Source organism: Gopherus evgoodei, chromosome 8, assembly GCF_007399415.2.
Source record: "Gopherus evgoodei ecotype Sinaloan lineage chromosome 8, rGopEvg1_v1.p, whole genome shotgun sequence".
NCBI classification, from domain to species: Eukaryota; Metazoa; Chordata; order Testudines; family Testudinidae; genus Gopherus; species Gopherus evgoodei.
In genome coordinates, this window is record NC_044329.1 from 30,509,272 (window position 1) to 30,522,872 (window position 13,601).

At 39.6% G+C, this 13,601-nt stretch overlaps 1 protein-coding gene across 1 annotated transcript in view; it reads right to left on the reverse strand.

The window, feature by feature from the left end:
- SLIT3 (slit guidance ligand 3) overlaps positions 1-13,601 on the reverse strand; it is an 811,508-nt gene that overhangs the window by 550,421 nt on the left and 247,486 nt on the right. The gene's annotated exons all lie outside the window — the stretch shown is intronic.

Here is a 13,601-nt window from a genome sequence, read left to right on the forward strand (position 1 = left end):
AGAATGAAGTGCCATTCCAGGGTTTTGATTCAGGTGCATCTCTAATTTAAACACAAATCATTGAAATGCCGTAGTGAGCCTCCCTTATTTTATCTGAAATTGACATCCATACATCTGACCTTTCATGCGGGAGATACTGCTCTCCAGTATGCCCCCTTCTGCAGGTTGCCAGGCAACAGAGCAGCATAACCGAGTATGTACCTAGATGTGTGCTCCTATTGTACATTTTTTTGAAAAAATAAAAAACTGGTTAAAAAATATGACACTTTTCATTTCTGTGGCATCATTTGAGGTTGACACTTCTAAATGCCTCAGGAGTTCCGTGATAATTCATATTCATAGGTGGACATGTCCATATTGCCATGCCATATCATAAATTAATTTTCCAATCAACAAGGCAAAAAAAAAGTGATGCCATTTATAACTGCAGAAAAATCATATTCAAAGAAGCAGAATAAACAGGAATAGGTAACAAAAATATAGCAGCTTAAAGATTTGTTACTTCCTTAAATTCAAATATATGCAGTATGTTAAAAAGTCAGACGTAGTAAATTCCTAGAGGCATATCTAAAAGCATAAAAACCTGATTTTTTTTTGTTTTGCTATTTAATCATTCTGCTCCTGTGCATAAAATGTTGTCTTTGTAACATATCCTGAAGTTGTTTCCTTTTGAGCAATTCAAACTAACTAGTATTGATTCATTTCAAGTAGGAGTAGCACTCAAATATGCCATACCCATACATTGATATTCAGTACTAACCACCATAGCATAGTCTCACAATATTTGGTGTCTTTCTTGAAGACTCAGTTCCTGGAGTCATGTCATTATGTGAGAATCTCACTTTTCATTTAAAAAAAAATTCTAGCTCTCATAGTTGCAAAGAAAAGCTGAAAACTGATCCAAATGTACTCTAAAGGCTCAAAAATCATAAGGCAAATCAAGAAAACCCCCAGTGTTTTTTCGTTTGACTCTCATAATTTGTCACTGCATTTTAAGCTTTTTGAATGCTTGGGGTTGCCAATGCTGTATTATTTCAGTGTGAATCATTGAATCAGAGAAATGTAGGACTAGAAGAGAACTCAATAGGTCATCTAATCCAGTCCCCTGCACTAAGGCAGGATTAAGTATTATCTAGACCATCCCTGACAGGTCTTCATCCAACCTGTCAATGATGGGGTTTTGTCAATGTCAAAACCTCCACTGACACAGATTCCACAACCTTCCCAGTTAGTTTGTTCCTGTGATTAACTACCCTTACTACTAAGAAGTTTTTCCTAATGTCTAACCTAAATCTCTCTCGCTGCAATTTATGCCCATTTCCTCAGTGATTAAGAAGAAAAAATTATCATGCTCCTGTTTATAACAACCTTTTACATATCATGACCCCTCCTCAGTCTTCTCTTCTCCAGACTAACCAGATCCTGTTTTTTTCAAACTTTTCTTGTGAGTCTTGTTTTGCTCTCCTCTAGACTTCTCCAATTTGTCCACATCTTTCCTGAAGTGTGGTGTCCAGAATTGAATACAGTACTCTAGTTCAGGCCTTATTGGTAAGGCTGCAATTCTGTCACGGGTATTTTAAAAAAAGTCATGGACAGGTTGCAGGCAATAAACAAAAATTAATGGAAGTCTGCGACCTGTCCCTGACTTTTGCTGAAAATATGCTGGGGGAGGGGGAGGAGAGGGGACTAACAGAGCACTGCCGGGTTTTGCAGCAGCTCCAGCCCCACTGCCACTCCTGTAGCAGGGGCTGACTGCTGCTGCTCCAGCCTCAGGGGGGCTGACCCACTCCATCCGCTGCTCATCTGGCCAATGGTCAGCTGTTCCTGCAGCTGCTGCTCCAGCAGCCCCGGGACTGACAACTGCTCCAGCCCTGCTGCAGAAATAGTTATAGAGGTCCTGGAAGTCATGGAATCCATGACCTCCATAACAGAATCACAGCCTTACTTATCAGTACTGAGTAGAGCGGAAGAATTACTTTTGTGTGTCTTGCTTACAACACTCCTGCTAATACATCCCAGAATGATATTACACTGTTGACTCATATTCAGCTTTTGATCTACTATAGTCCCTCCTCACCATCATTTTCTGTAGCATTCCTTCCTACGCAGTCATTTCCATTTTGTATTTGTGTAGTTAATTATTCCTTCCTAAGTGGAGTACTTTGCATTTGTCCTAACTGAATTCCATCCTATTTACCTCAGAGCATTTCTCCAATTTGTCCAGATCATTTTGAATTTTAATCCTATCCTCCAAAGGATTGCAACCCCCTCCAGACCAGTATCATCCGCAAATTTTATAAGTGTACTCTCTATGAAGATATTTGAATGGAACCAGACCCAGAACTGATACTGCAGGACCCCACTTGATATGCCCTTCCAGCTTGACCATGAACTATTGATAACTACTCTCTGGGGGTGGTTTTCCAACCAGTTTTGCACTCACCTTATAGTAGCTCCATCTAGGTTCTATTTCTCTATTTTGTTAAGGAGAAGGTCATGCAAGGCAGTATCAAAAGTCTTACTAAAGTCAAGATATACCACATCTACCATTTCCACAATCCACAAGACTTGTTACCCCGTCAAAGAAAACTATCAGCTTGGTTGGACACAATTTGTTCTTGACAAATCCATGCTGACTGATACATATCACCATATTATCTTCTAGGTATTTGCCTAATTATTTGCTCAATTTTCTTTCCAGGTACTGGAAAGAAATGACTCAAGAACTTTTGAAAAATTTACTATAGAAACATTGCAATTATAGTCCAGTGGTATAGTGACTGCAACTATTTTAAAGAGTAACTGAACAACAAGTTTCCAATGTAACACAAGCAGGAATATGGTTCTGTTCTTGCAATTAAACCTTTACTCCATTATAACGCGACCCGATATAACATGAATTCAGATATAACGCGGTAAAGCAGCTCTCCAGGGGCGCGGGGCTGTGCGCTCTGGTAGATCAAAGCAAGTTCGATATAATGTAGTTTCACCTATAACACGGTAAGATTTTTTGGCTAACGAGGCCAGCGTTATATTGGGGTAGAGGTGTATTTTATATTCAATTCAAGGCAGAAATTCAGAAGTGGTGATTGAATTCCTTAGCAGCTGCTGGGTTAACTAACATCCAGATAATCTACTTGACACTTCTCCTAAACCTCCTTTATCTTCACAAGGTTTCATCAGATAGCATATATGAAGTGAGTTAGTTATCTTAGTGCAATACGTAGCGGGCATGTGTCTGTATCACAAAAACTACTACCACAGTAGTATGGATGGGGTAATTTCATAAACATTAAATGAAAAGGTCAAGAAAGAAGGTTTCTTTCACTTGCTTTTTCATTGCTTGTTTTGCCAAATGTTTTTCGCTTCTGAATCCTAAGGACTGGAACTGCTGCTGAATTCCTTCTGTTTATCTGCACACCAGGCACTTGACCATGTTGGCTAGTCTGCCAAAAAGATTTCAGCATTAACGTGAAGGGACCACCCTGCCCGTGGGTGAGGTGTGTAATTCCGTCTCAAAGAAAAGATGCTGAGCAGAAGCTGCTTATTATGTTGAAATGTGTGTGGTTTTCTGACAGGAATTACTTGGCAATCTATAGAAAATATTAAACTCCACTTTACTTGAAATGACCGAGAAGACTTAAATCCTCAGTGAAATGCCTGTGCTTCATCTACTGTGCTCAGTGTTTGTATTAAAAAGCCCTGATGCAGTAGAGGGTGGTCTTGCTTGACTCTGAAGTGCATCTTCCTCTCTAGATTGTACTAAGCCATCGCTGTCAGGAATAACTGTCATTTCTGGCTCATAAAGATACTTACAAAGGACTTTTGTTGTTTTTTTGTTGCTTATGGAATAGATCAGACTGACTCAAAATGTCAGATAATTTAAAAAAAAATCCTGAGGAAGCATTCGGTCTTCATTTAAACAAAATATTAGTTTCTGGAGAAGTGCCACTGTGAGTTGTTTCAGCTTTTCCATTAAAAAACAAAACTAAACAAAACAAGATTCCAATACTGGCCATTTTAGATGGCATTACATGAGATCTTGGCAGTGCAGTGTTTGGCCTGGAAGCCTAATTTTTTAATACTTGTTATTAAGATAAGATCAGTTTTCACTTAGGAGTTTATATTTACAGTAATATAAATCAGTTAGACATTTTCAAAATCTTGCCAAACAAATAATATCCTTAGGCTTTCAGACACTTCTTAATTATAGCAAAGCTATAGACCCCCAAATAGATTAATTATGAGAAATGAAATGCCGTGACCTGTCTTTTAAAAAATTAATTACCTAAGCATGCTTGCTGGGTGGAGACATGATTATTGTTTCTTTCTTTCTTTCTTTTTTCTTTTCTTTTTTTAATTGTCAGTATATTGTGTGGAAGAGTAAGTGCTGAATATCTGAAAATACAAGGTGAGTTTTAGAAGGAATTTGGTTTGCATTATCATCATTTTAATTGCAAAGAAAATATTTAAATTTTAAAAATGTGAATGGTTTTACTAAAGCATCAGGCCCTGCACACCTAATAGCTCAAGGGACTGGTAACAGGACAGAGCCCCTTTCCCAGCTCTAAGTTGTCAGTTCAAAGCTGAAACATTTGCTACTTTCTGGGGCCGCTGGGAAGTGTAGAGAACAAGAAATAAACGTGAGGTTCTCAAGCTAGTTCCCCACAAACAGGTGTCCATATCTAACACATTAACTGACAATCTTCTTATTAGTACTAGCAGAAACATCAAGCCCTGAGCGTGCCCAGGTAATGAACTATCCTCTCACCCTATAGGTGGGTCCTCTCAAGGCAAATGAACACAAGTGGGGCAATGTGTGAAAAATTGATGCCGTTCCCTGCGTTGGATCTGATTACTTGGATAAGGGGCTGCAGCCTCCAAAGCTGCCACTTTAGAACCTTTCACAAACACTAAGCTAGATGGTTGCAGTGCTCTGCATCACCACAAAGCGTTCCTTTCAACTAGAACTCTGCCCTAGTGGGTGATTCAACTGCACCATGACAAATTTCTCTCATTTGAATGTAACTACACAGACATTTGGTAAAGATCTCACATGTCTATTGAACAGAGAGAGCTTGTCGTGCTGTCAATTTGGGGTCAGGTTCAATTTTTTCCCTCCAAATAAACAGATATTGAACACATTGTATACACACTAGAAGGTGTACTAGAACAGCAGGTCTCCATCGGGAGTCCGCAGCCCCCTGGGGGTCCACGACCCATTTCAGGGGTCCACGGAGCTCTGCAGCTGAAACTCCGTGCCCCAAACCCCAACGCTGAAACCAGGAGCAGTACGGGGCTGAAGCCGGCGCCCCATCCCCGGCCCCTGAAGCCGGGAGCTACATGGGGCTGAAGCCTGCCAACCTCCATCCTCAATCCAGGAACAGCAGGGGGCTGAAACTGGGACCCCCAGTGCATCCCCTCCCCAAAGCTGGGATCTGCACTGGAAGTCCCCCTGCCCATACACCCCCCACACCTGTACACAGCCCCTAGATACCCCCTCCCTGCACCCTGAGCTACTCCTCTGCCTGCACACAGCCCCTAGCTACCCTCTCCCTGCACCCTGAGCCACTCCCCTGCCTGCACACAGCCCCTTGCTAACCTCTCCCTGCACCCTGAGTGGTTTTCAAACTTTTTGAACTGAGTTCCCCTTTTGAGTTACATTTTTTGGTTGCATTCCCTTAACAGCCCAGACAGGCTAGTTGGTCTCCTAAGTGAGTTGGGGGGTGGAGGTGGCGCTTCCTCCCTGAACTGTGCTGAGCTAGCTCAAGCCCTGCCAGCCCTTGCCCCTCCCCTCCCCGAAAATAGAAGTAAAACTATGCCTATGCCTGAGGCGCTCTCCCTCACCCCCGCCCAGCGCCCCATGCTCTGCCCCCTCTCCTCCACCAGGCCCATGAGTTCTTATAACACATTGAGGAGGACCTCTGCAAGAAAAAGGGTGGGAACCGCTGTACTAGAACACACATCTTCCACTGCAGGATATATGCTCACCAATACCTGAGCATGGGAGGAGGGGAGAGACACCAAAATTAACCTCCATCCTAGTAAAATATTGCTCATTTAGAGGTTACATGGATTTTATTTCTGACTGTGACACCTCTGACATAAACAATTATATGAGTGAGGATAGAGGAATAGATGGACATTAGACTGTTTCAGAATGGAAATGTCTGTTTACAGAATCTCACTAATAAATATATTCAGTATTAGAGATCAATCCAAATCGCAACCTTAGATCCAAATGTACCCTTCTCCACCCCCTTGCTTAGAAAAAAAAGAATCTGATATAGATCTAAACTTTCAAGTTAACGCCTGAGGAACGTAATAATATAATTTCACATCCTTCAGCAAAGCTAGTTGAGTTACACACCTGCACAATATACTGACTGTGGAAACCAACAATTATCTTCTGCTTGACATTAAAAATGGAGGTCATGAGGCAAAAGAACGAAAGCTGTGCGGGGTCTTGGTTAATTAGAAGTACTTTAAATTAAACTACACTCTAGCCCCCAACATGAAAGAACTAAGGAGGTTAGAGAACAAAAACAAATGGTGTGTCTTAAACTCCCATTAGAAAACAAAGGGAAAATATGATCAGGAAAGGATTTATAAATTTCAGTTTAAGTTCATTGCCACTTGTAATGTTCCTTAACTTTATAAGTAATATTGCTTTTCAAATTCCAGACACAGACACTGCTTTAGCCATAGATATTTTCCTTTTTCTTCTTCTCTCTCTCTCTCTCTCTCTCCCCCGCACCCTCGGTGACTTATTCCTGGTAATCTGATCTTGCTTAGAAATGACTAATTCTGGTTCAATGCCATGGACTCAGAGGGATTCAATAATTCATAATGAATGACTGCAGAATCCTTATAGATTCAGAGCCTGGATTACCAACTGAAGACTCTCTCTCTGATGTCTTTATGCTCCTCCCATTATATTATTAAGCTATTACATTAGCCACTTTTTTGACTTGCCTCCTCCTTTTCATCATCTTATCCAAATTCAGTGCATTCTTAACCTGCATGAAAAAAAATTTTTTTTACAGTTAATCCATAAGTAGTATTTGGAGGAAGAGAACGAGGCTTTTGCTGTTGAAAGAGAACTCAATTTAGCACTCATGTTACTTCATTTCATTGAAATGAGAGTGATAACTGCTTCCATAGGAAAGCTTTTCATGAATCCCACATGGTACTAGCAAAGGTAGTCAGACTTTATTTAATTGTGAGGAATAACTTCATTTTGGATCAGTTTAAACCTACAATAATCACAGAGTTCAAAAACCCAAAGACATGGTCCACAACAAGTACAGGTATATTCTTGTACTATTGAGAATTCAATTTGTGGAGTGCCAGGTGCCAGATTCTGGACTCCACTGGAGACTTCCATTGCTGTGTGAGACACAACTGGAGGAGAGATATGAATTTTAAAGCAAGGATTACCTTCTGAGAAAGAAGGAAAAAAATCAGGAAATAAGAATTTGACAATTTGTTTATTTGTGTAAAAAAATTTAAAATCTTACTTTAAAGCATAAAAGCATAGCCCTTGGGCAACTTAATTTGAATGCTGAACTCTGATTCAAAGGGTAGAAAGAAGGGTTAAAATTGCTTTATCCAGTAGAACTATTGCTGAGGTTTAGGGGTTTGTATATCCACACCTTTTCTTACAATAGCAACAGCATATGGAAACCCACTCAGCGTAGACACACATTAAAAGTTGGGTCATCTTTATTTGAACCTTAAACATCTGTCTATGAGAAGTTGTGGTTTCCTAATAAAACATTAAAGTTGCCAACACAGACATTTTTATCAACCATGTTCTTAGGAAGGAAAAGGCAATTAAGACGACTAAACGTAATTACCCTTTAGTACTTATTACTGCAAAGGCATGCTTTGACTTAAGACTTACAGAAACTACTTAGCTTTCTTTGTTCCGCTACATCTCATGGTGACAAAACAGTGACAGGCCTGTCTAAATATTTAAACATTTCCACTATCGTGTTTTTGTTGTTAGGTCTTCTTACAAGCCAAGGAAAGAAGTTTAAACACATTTCTTCCTATAAATCACATTCCACTTAGGGATAAGGATAGAAAACTACTGACTCATTCTTCTCCAATTCACAGTGTAAACCACAGCATTAGCTAGATAAAGCTATGGCATTAGATTCCTACCTTGTTCAGCAGCTTCAATAACACCTGGTTGTCTGATGTCAGCCCCTGTGCTTCCATTCAAAATGTGCCCCATAATTCTTTAAAACAATTGAGAGTAGGAGATGTTAGCCATTCACCTTAGTTGTCCCTTGCCCTGGTAAATGTTCATACTGCACAACCCAGCGCCTCCAAAGATTTATGTAGTCTCATAAGCAAAAAGCCCTGGAAGAATATGAGATATCTAAGGCAACAGTTATTCCATATGCAAATTTTAAACTGCATATTTGTCCTGAATTATTTATTTTTCTATCTCAGCTTAACCAGACATTAAACATCATCAAGGCACAAACAGTCAACGCAACACATATGAGATATAGCATCATTAGTTCTCTCTCAAGTCATATTCACCTTTTCCCACATTACTTTTAATAAATATTACTACTGTACGACCACCAAGCTGCTAGTAATTAGAACAGATTTCAATGAGCATTTCTAGATAAATGTGTCATCAGTACAATGTCACAGCTTTTGAGTAGTTTAAATCTGTTGTCATACTTTTGGGTTTTTTAATTGGACTTGGTCCACTCCAGTCAAAATGAGCTCTTGGATAAAACAATTCTCTTTCATTGTTTATTTTGATACTTTTTATAGGGGAGGGGACAGGAAGAGAGGAACAAACAAAAATAAATCAACCATATTCCAAGTTATCTGCATAAACAAGAGACCAACGTAAGGACCACTTCTAGCAACTGCACCTTTGCTTTTTTGTACACCATTATTCCCTTTGTTTCTCAATAGAGTCAAATGTTAGGCAAGAATTATTTTAAATATTTTTATTCCAAACTTAAACAGCAATCCTCTTAAGTATCGGTACTTCTAAAAAGTGACCTGGTGCATCGATGATTGATGCAGGCTGAGGAACAATGGTACTTAAAATAAATTGTTCTCTCCCTAGCCACATCATTAGGTCCTGATGTAGCTATACAAGAGTAGAAAGTAGAACGAAGGCAAAAAAACATATGGCGTGTTCTCAATAAAGCATGCTCTATTGTGTATAATCTGAAAATTTTATAATTCTAAACTTCTGACAGAGACCCTGACAATTTCTGAAGGACCAACATCACAAGTAACACTGAAGCATCTCAAATATCATAAGCAGTCGCCAGCATATTTCCAGCTGAAAGAGAGAAATTTTGGGATCATTAAAACTATGTTTGCTTTTTCCAAAAATTTGCTACCTGGCCTATCTTGATCATCTGTGTTGGTACAAGAGGAGCTAGAGCAGAATGATAATTAGAACGATCTTTAAATTCTAATTAGTTGTCTACAATGTTAATCATTTTTATATAGTTGGCTAAAGAGCATGGATGAAGAAAAGGTAAATAAATATACAGGAAGAATTACTAAGTCTTGGATGAAAAAGATCTATGCTTTAAATTAAGCAATTATTTTTCTATGCTATTCTTTGTAACAGTAACCACAGTAAGAGTATTTATCACTACCCTGTACATTATTGTTATTCACCCCCATGTGAAAAACATAATACGCTATCTAATCAGATTCCAAGCAAATAACATCAATTTAGCCCTGGGGTAGGTCTTTTCCCCCCATTGAAAATTAGCTATCTGACATGGCCAAATGCCAATAAAACTAAAAAAAAAAACCCAGGCTGGGAGACAAGCTACTTATCTGGACCAGCCCTTGGCTACCCTAATCCATTCAGCTGGTTCTGTATTTATTATGACATGAAGTAACTTCTCAGTGCTCACGAGTTTCACCAGCTCCAAGAAACCCTTAGAGCTGCTGATTTTCCAAGCAGTTCTTAGAGAATTTGCCCATGTAAATTCGATCCAACCTCCCAAGTATCCAGATCCTCGGTTCTTCTGATGCTGACCATCAGATGGATCAGGGCCAGCTCCAGCTTTTTTTGCCACCCCAGGTGGCGAAGGGGGAAAAAAAAAAAGAATGTGATTGAGCTGCCGCCAAATTGCCACCGAAGACCCGGACGTGTCTCCCCAACAACAGACGGAGTGCCGCCCCTTTCTATTGGCACCTGCTTCCTTCGCTGGTGCCTTGAGCTGGCCCAGAGGTGGATAAAGAGTCATGATCTCATGAGCTTCCTCCACTAAAAATGTACCCACTCCTCCTTTATGTCCTGCTCAAGGAGCACTACTTCTCCTTTCTTGTTAATTCCCACACCAATAAGTTTGTGAAAACATGTTTTGGTCTCCCCATACTATGTGGATACAATGTGGGTTTTGCACACCCTTTGTTCTGTGGTTCCGGACATGCACTGCAACATATAATTCTATGTGCATCTGAACATAAGAAATATGCAGTTTATTTGCTTTAGTACCAGTCTTTTTTTTTCTCCAAATTCAATGATATTTTTCACATTCCTACCAAAGCCTCTCTATTTACAGCTTCTTCTCTAAGCAATTTACAGACAGAAAATCCAAGTCTACCACAGGAAGTTTAGGTGATAGATGTGCTTATAAAAATACTAAGTAAACTGATAAGTTAAGATACTATATAAAATTAATTTAGACACACATTAAGAGTAGTATGATCAAAGGCTGTGAGAGGAAAAGATGACAAAATTAGGCCATTCTGAAATCTTCCAAGAATACATGATGTTATGACGGAGATTGCTTGAAGCCCTTTTGAAGCTGGTGGGCAAAATAGATGTCCTTCATTCAGGATAAAAATCATAGAATTATAGGACTGGAAGCAACCTTGAGAGGTAATCTAGTCCAGTCCCCTGCACTCATGGAAGGACTAATTATCTAGACAATTCCTGACAGGCGCTTGTCTACCCTGCTCTTAGAAGTCTCCAATGATGGAGATTCCACAACCTCCGTAGGCAATTTATTCCAGTGCTTAACCACCCTGACAGTTAGGAAGTTTTTCTAATGTCCAACCTAAACCTCCCTTGCTGCAACTATTGCTTCGTGTCCTATCCTCAGAGGTTAAGAAAAACAATTGTTCTTCCTCCTCCTTGTAACAACCTCTTCTCCGGTCTCTCTATAATTTGTCCACATCCTTCCTGAAACGTGGCACCCAGAACTGGACACAATGCTCCACTGATTGTTCCTTCCTAAATGGAGTACTTTGCATTTGTTCTTATTGAATTTCATTCTCTTTACTTCAGACCATTTCTCCAGTTTGTCCAGATCATTTTGAATTTTAATCCTATCCTAGCCTATGTAAGAAGCAGTTAAACTCCTTTTTGGAACAAGACAGCTGAAACAACAGGAGTCGCTACCCAAAACACAGGCCACATGCAAGGATAGTCAGAAACTGAGCTTCTGAGGGAGGAAGTGTTAGCAGAAGCACCAAGACAACAGGCTGGGAGAAGCCAGCAAAAATGCCAAGGAGACAATCAGAAGCATAATCCTGAGAGAAACCCTAGGAAACCTGAGAGAAACCCTGGGAGCATCAGGCTTGTATATGAGAAACTACCTCCTCTTTGATTCCAACTGTGTTCAGGGAAACAGGACTTCTTGTGGGTTCTTTGTCAATAAATAAATCAAAGAAATCCTGACTCCATGACCAATTTTCCCTCCTAACTGAAAAGAACTACAACACCCTGAATATTGGCTAGTAGCTCAGGTCAAAAGGGTTTAACATCACTATGGATTGTTAATTTATATTAATAAATAAAATTCTGATGAGTCATGCTTCTTATCTCAATCAAATACAGCAATTAGGGTTCAAACAGATGTTAATGGCATCCCAGTTACTGCAGAGCCAAGAAACGGTTTCCTCCACTGAAATTATAACAGAAGATCTCAGGGTGCTTCTTGGTGCCTCCCTAAATATACTCTTAAGTCTGATAGGTTCATGAGTTTATTTTAACTCTTGCCTAAGAAATTCACGTTTCCAGGACATACAGAAAGAATAATCAATGCAGAGGTTTAAAACTAGATTACAGGACTATTGCTTAAATCGGTCCATGGATCTCTACTTATATTCCTGTCTGCTCAATAGTGCAAGATACTGAGAACCTTCAATTCCCATTTGATGCCCACAGGATGTGACAAGGTTGGACCCTTACTGCTGCTTTGTAAAACACTCAGTTCTCACATGGAGGGCATCAGAAAAATGACTATATTTAATAGCTGAAGAAATTGTAAAAGACTCTGATCTATAGGAATTAAAAAACAGTGCTGGGATGTCCAAAAGTTTACAATGCATGTTTGGTGGCAAAAAAGAATATAGATTGATGCATCATATTCTTCTGTCAGGCAGAAACAGTATGCAATATTATAATATATTTGGGGAGTTAACTTAGCATTATATCACAACCAGCTACGAAAGGAGACTGTAGAGAAACTGCACGTGTGAAAGCAACTGGAGGGCATGGGAATAAAGAGGAGGAGAGAAGAAATTGGGCATTATAATTCAGAGGACAAGTCCCTTCAGCCACATGCAGCATTTGCTGACAGACAGGAGGTGCTGCTGAGTCAGCATAGCATGAAGATGCCGCATAAAGTTTCCAAAAGTGCCAAAGTGACTTAGGAACATAAACCCCACTATCAAAAGTGGCTGTAGGCCCTATATTTTTAAAGGCATTCAGATGTTGTTCCACTCAGCACTGCAATGCCTAAATAATTTAGGAATCTAAAATTTAATTTCATTGATTTTCAGTGAGACTTAGAGAGGTAACCCTGTTAGTCTGTATCAGCAAAAAGAACAAGGAGTACTTGTGGTACCTTAGAGACTAACACATTTATTTGGGCATAAGCTTTCACGGGCTTCATCAAATACTTAGTCCTGCCATGAGTGCAGAGAACTGGACTAGATGACCTCTCGAGGTCCCTTCCAGCCCAATGATTCTACGACATAGGCTCCTAAATCACTCCTCTAATGTGTAATCCAACTCTGGCAGGAGCTGCAGTGAAAGGCTCTCTAATCAAAGCAATACTTAAAAAGATAAGGACTTACTGAAGATACTCCCTGCAAAGACTGGGAAAGAGACAGACAGTGGCAGCATAACAAATGCAGCAGCCTGACAAACAAAGTTTCATACTGTATGTGACGCTTTTGATTCCAAACAAGTCCTTTGGAACGTAAATATCTTAGGCCTCTCCAAGTGCCTGTCTGATATTACCACTAACAAATTTGCAGGGATAACAGACATCAAAGAACTTTAAAACATCTGTTCCTGCTCTATATATGCTATGTTACATTAAAAAGGCATTATCATCCTCTCTCAAAGACTCCCTATATGGTGTCCAGTTCAACTCAATAAATGTAGAGTTATAAAAATAAAAATACATACTTTTAAAAAAGAAGTTGCTAGAGATCCAAGGAAAGTGCCAGGTTTTAAACATGTGAAGGAAAACAAATCTCTTCTTATGATGGAAAATACTACTTCAGAGTTGACTAAAGAGAGTTAAATCAAATGTTGTGGTCAAACAACAGAAAATACAGCGAAATGACTTAATTAC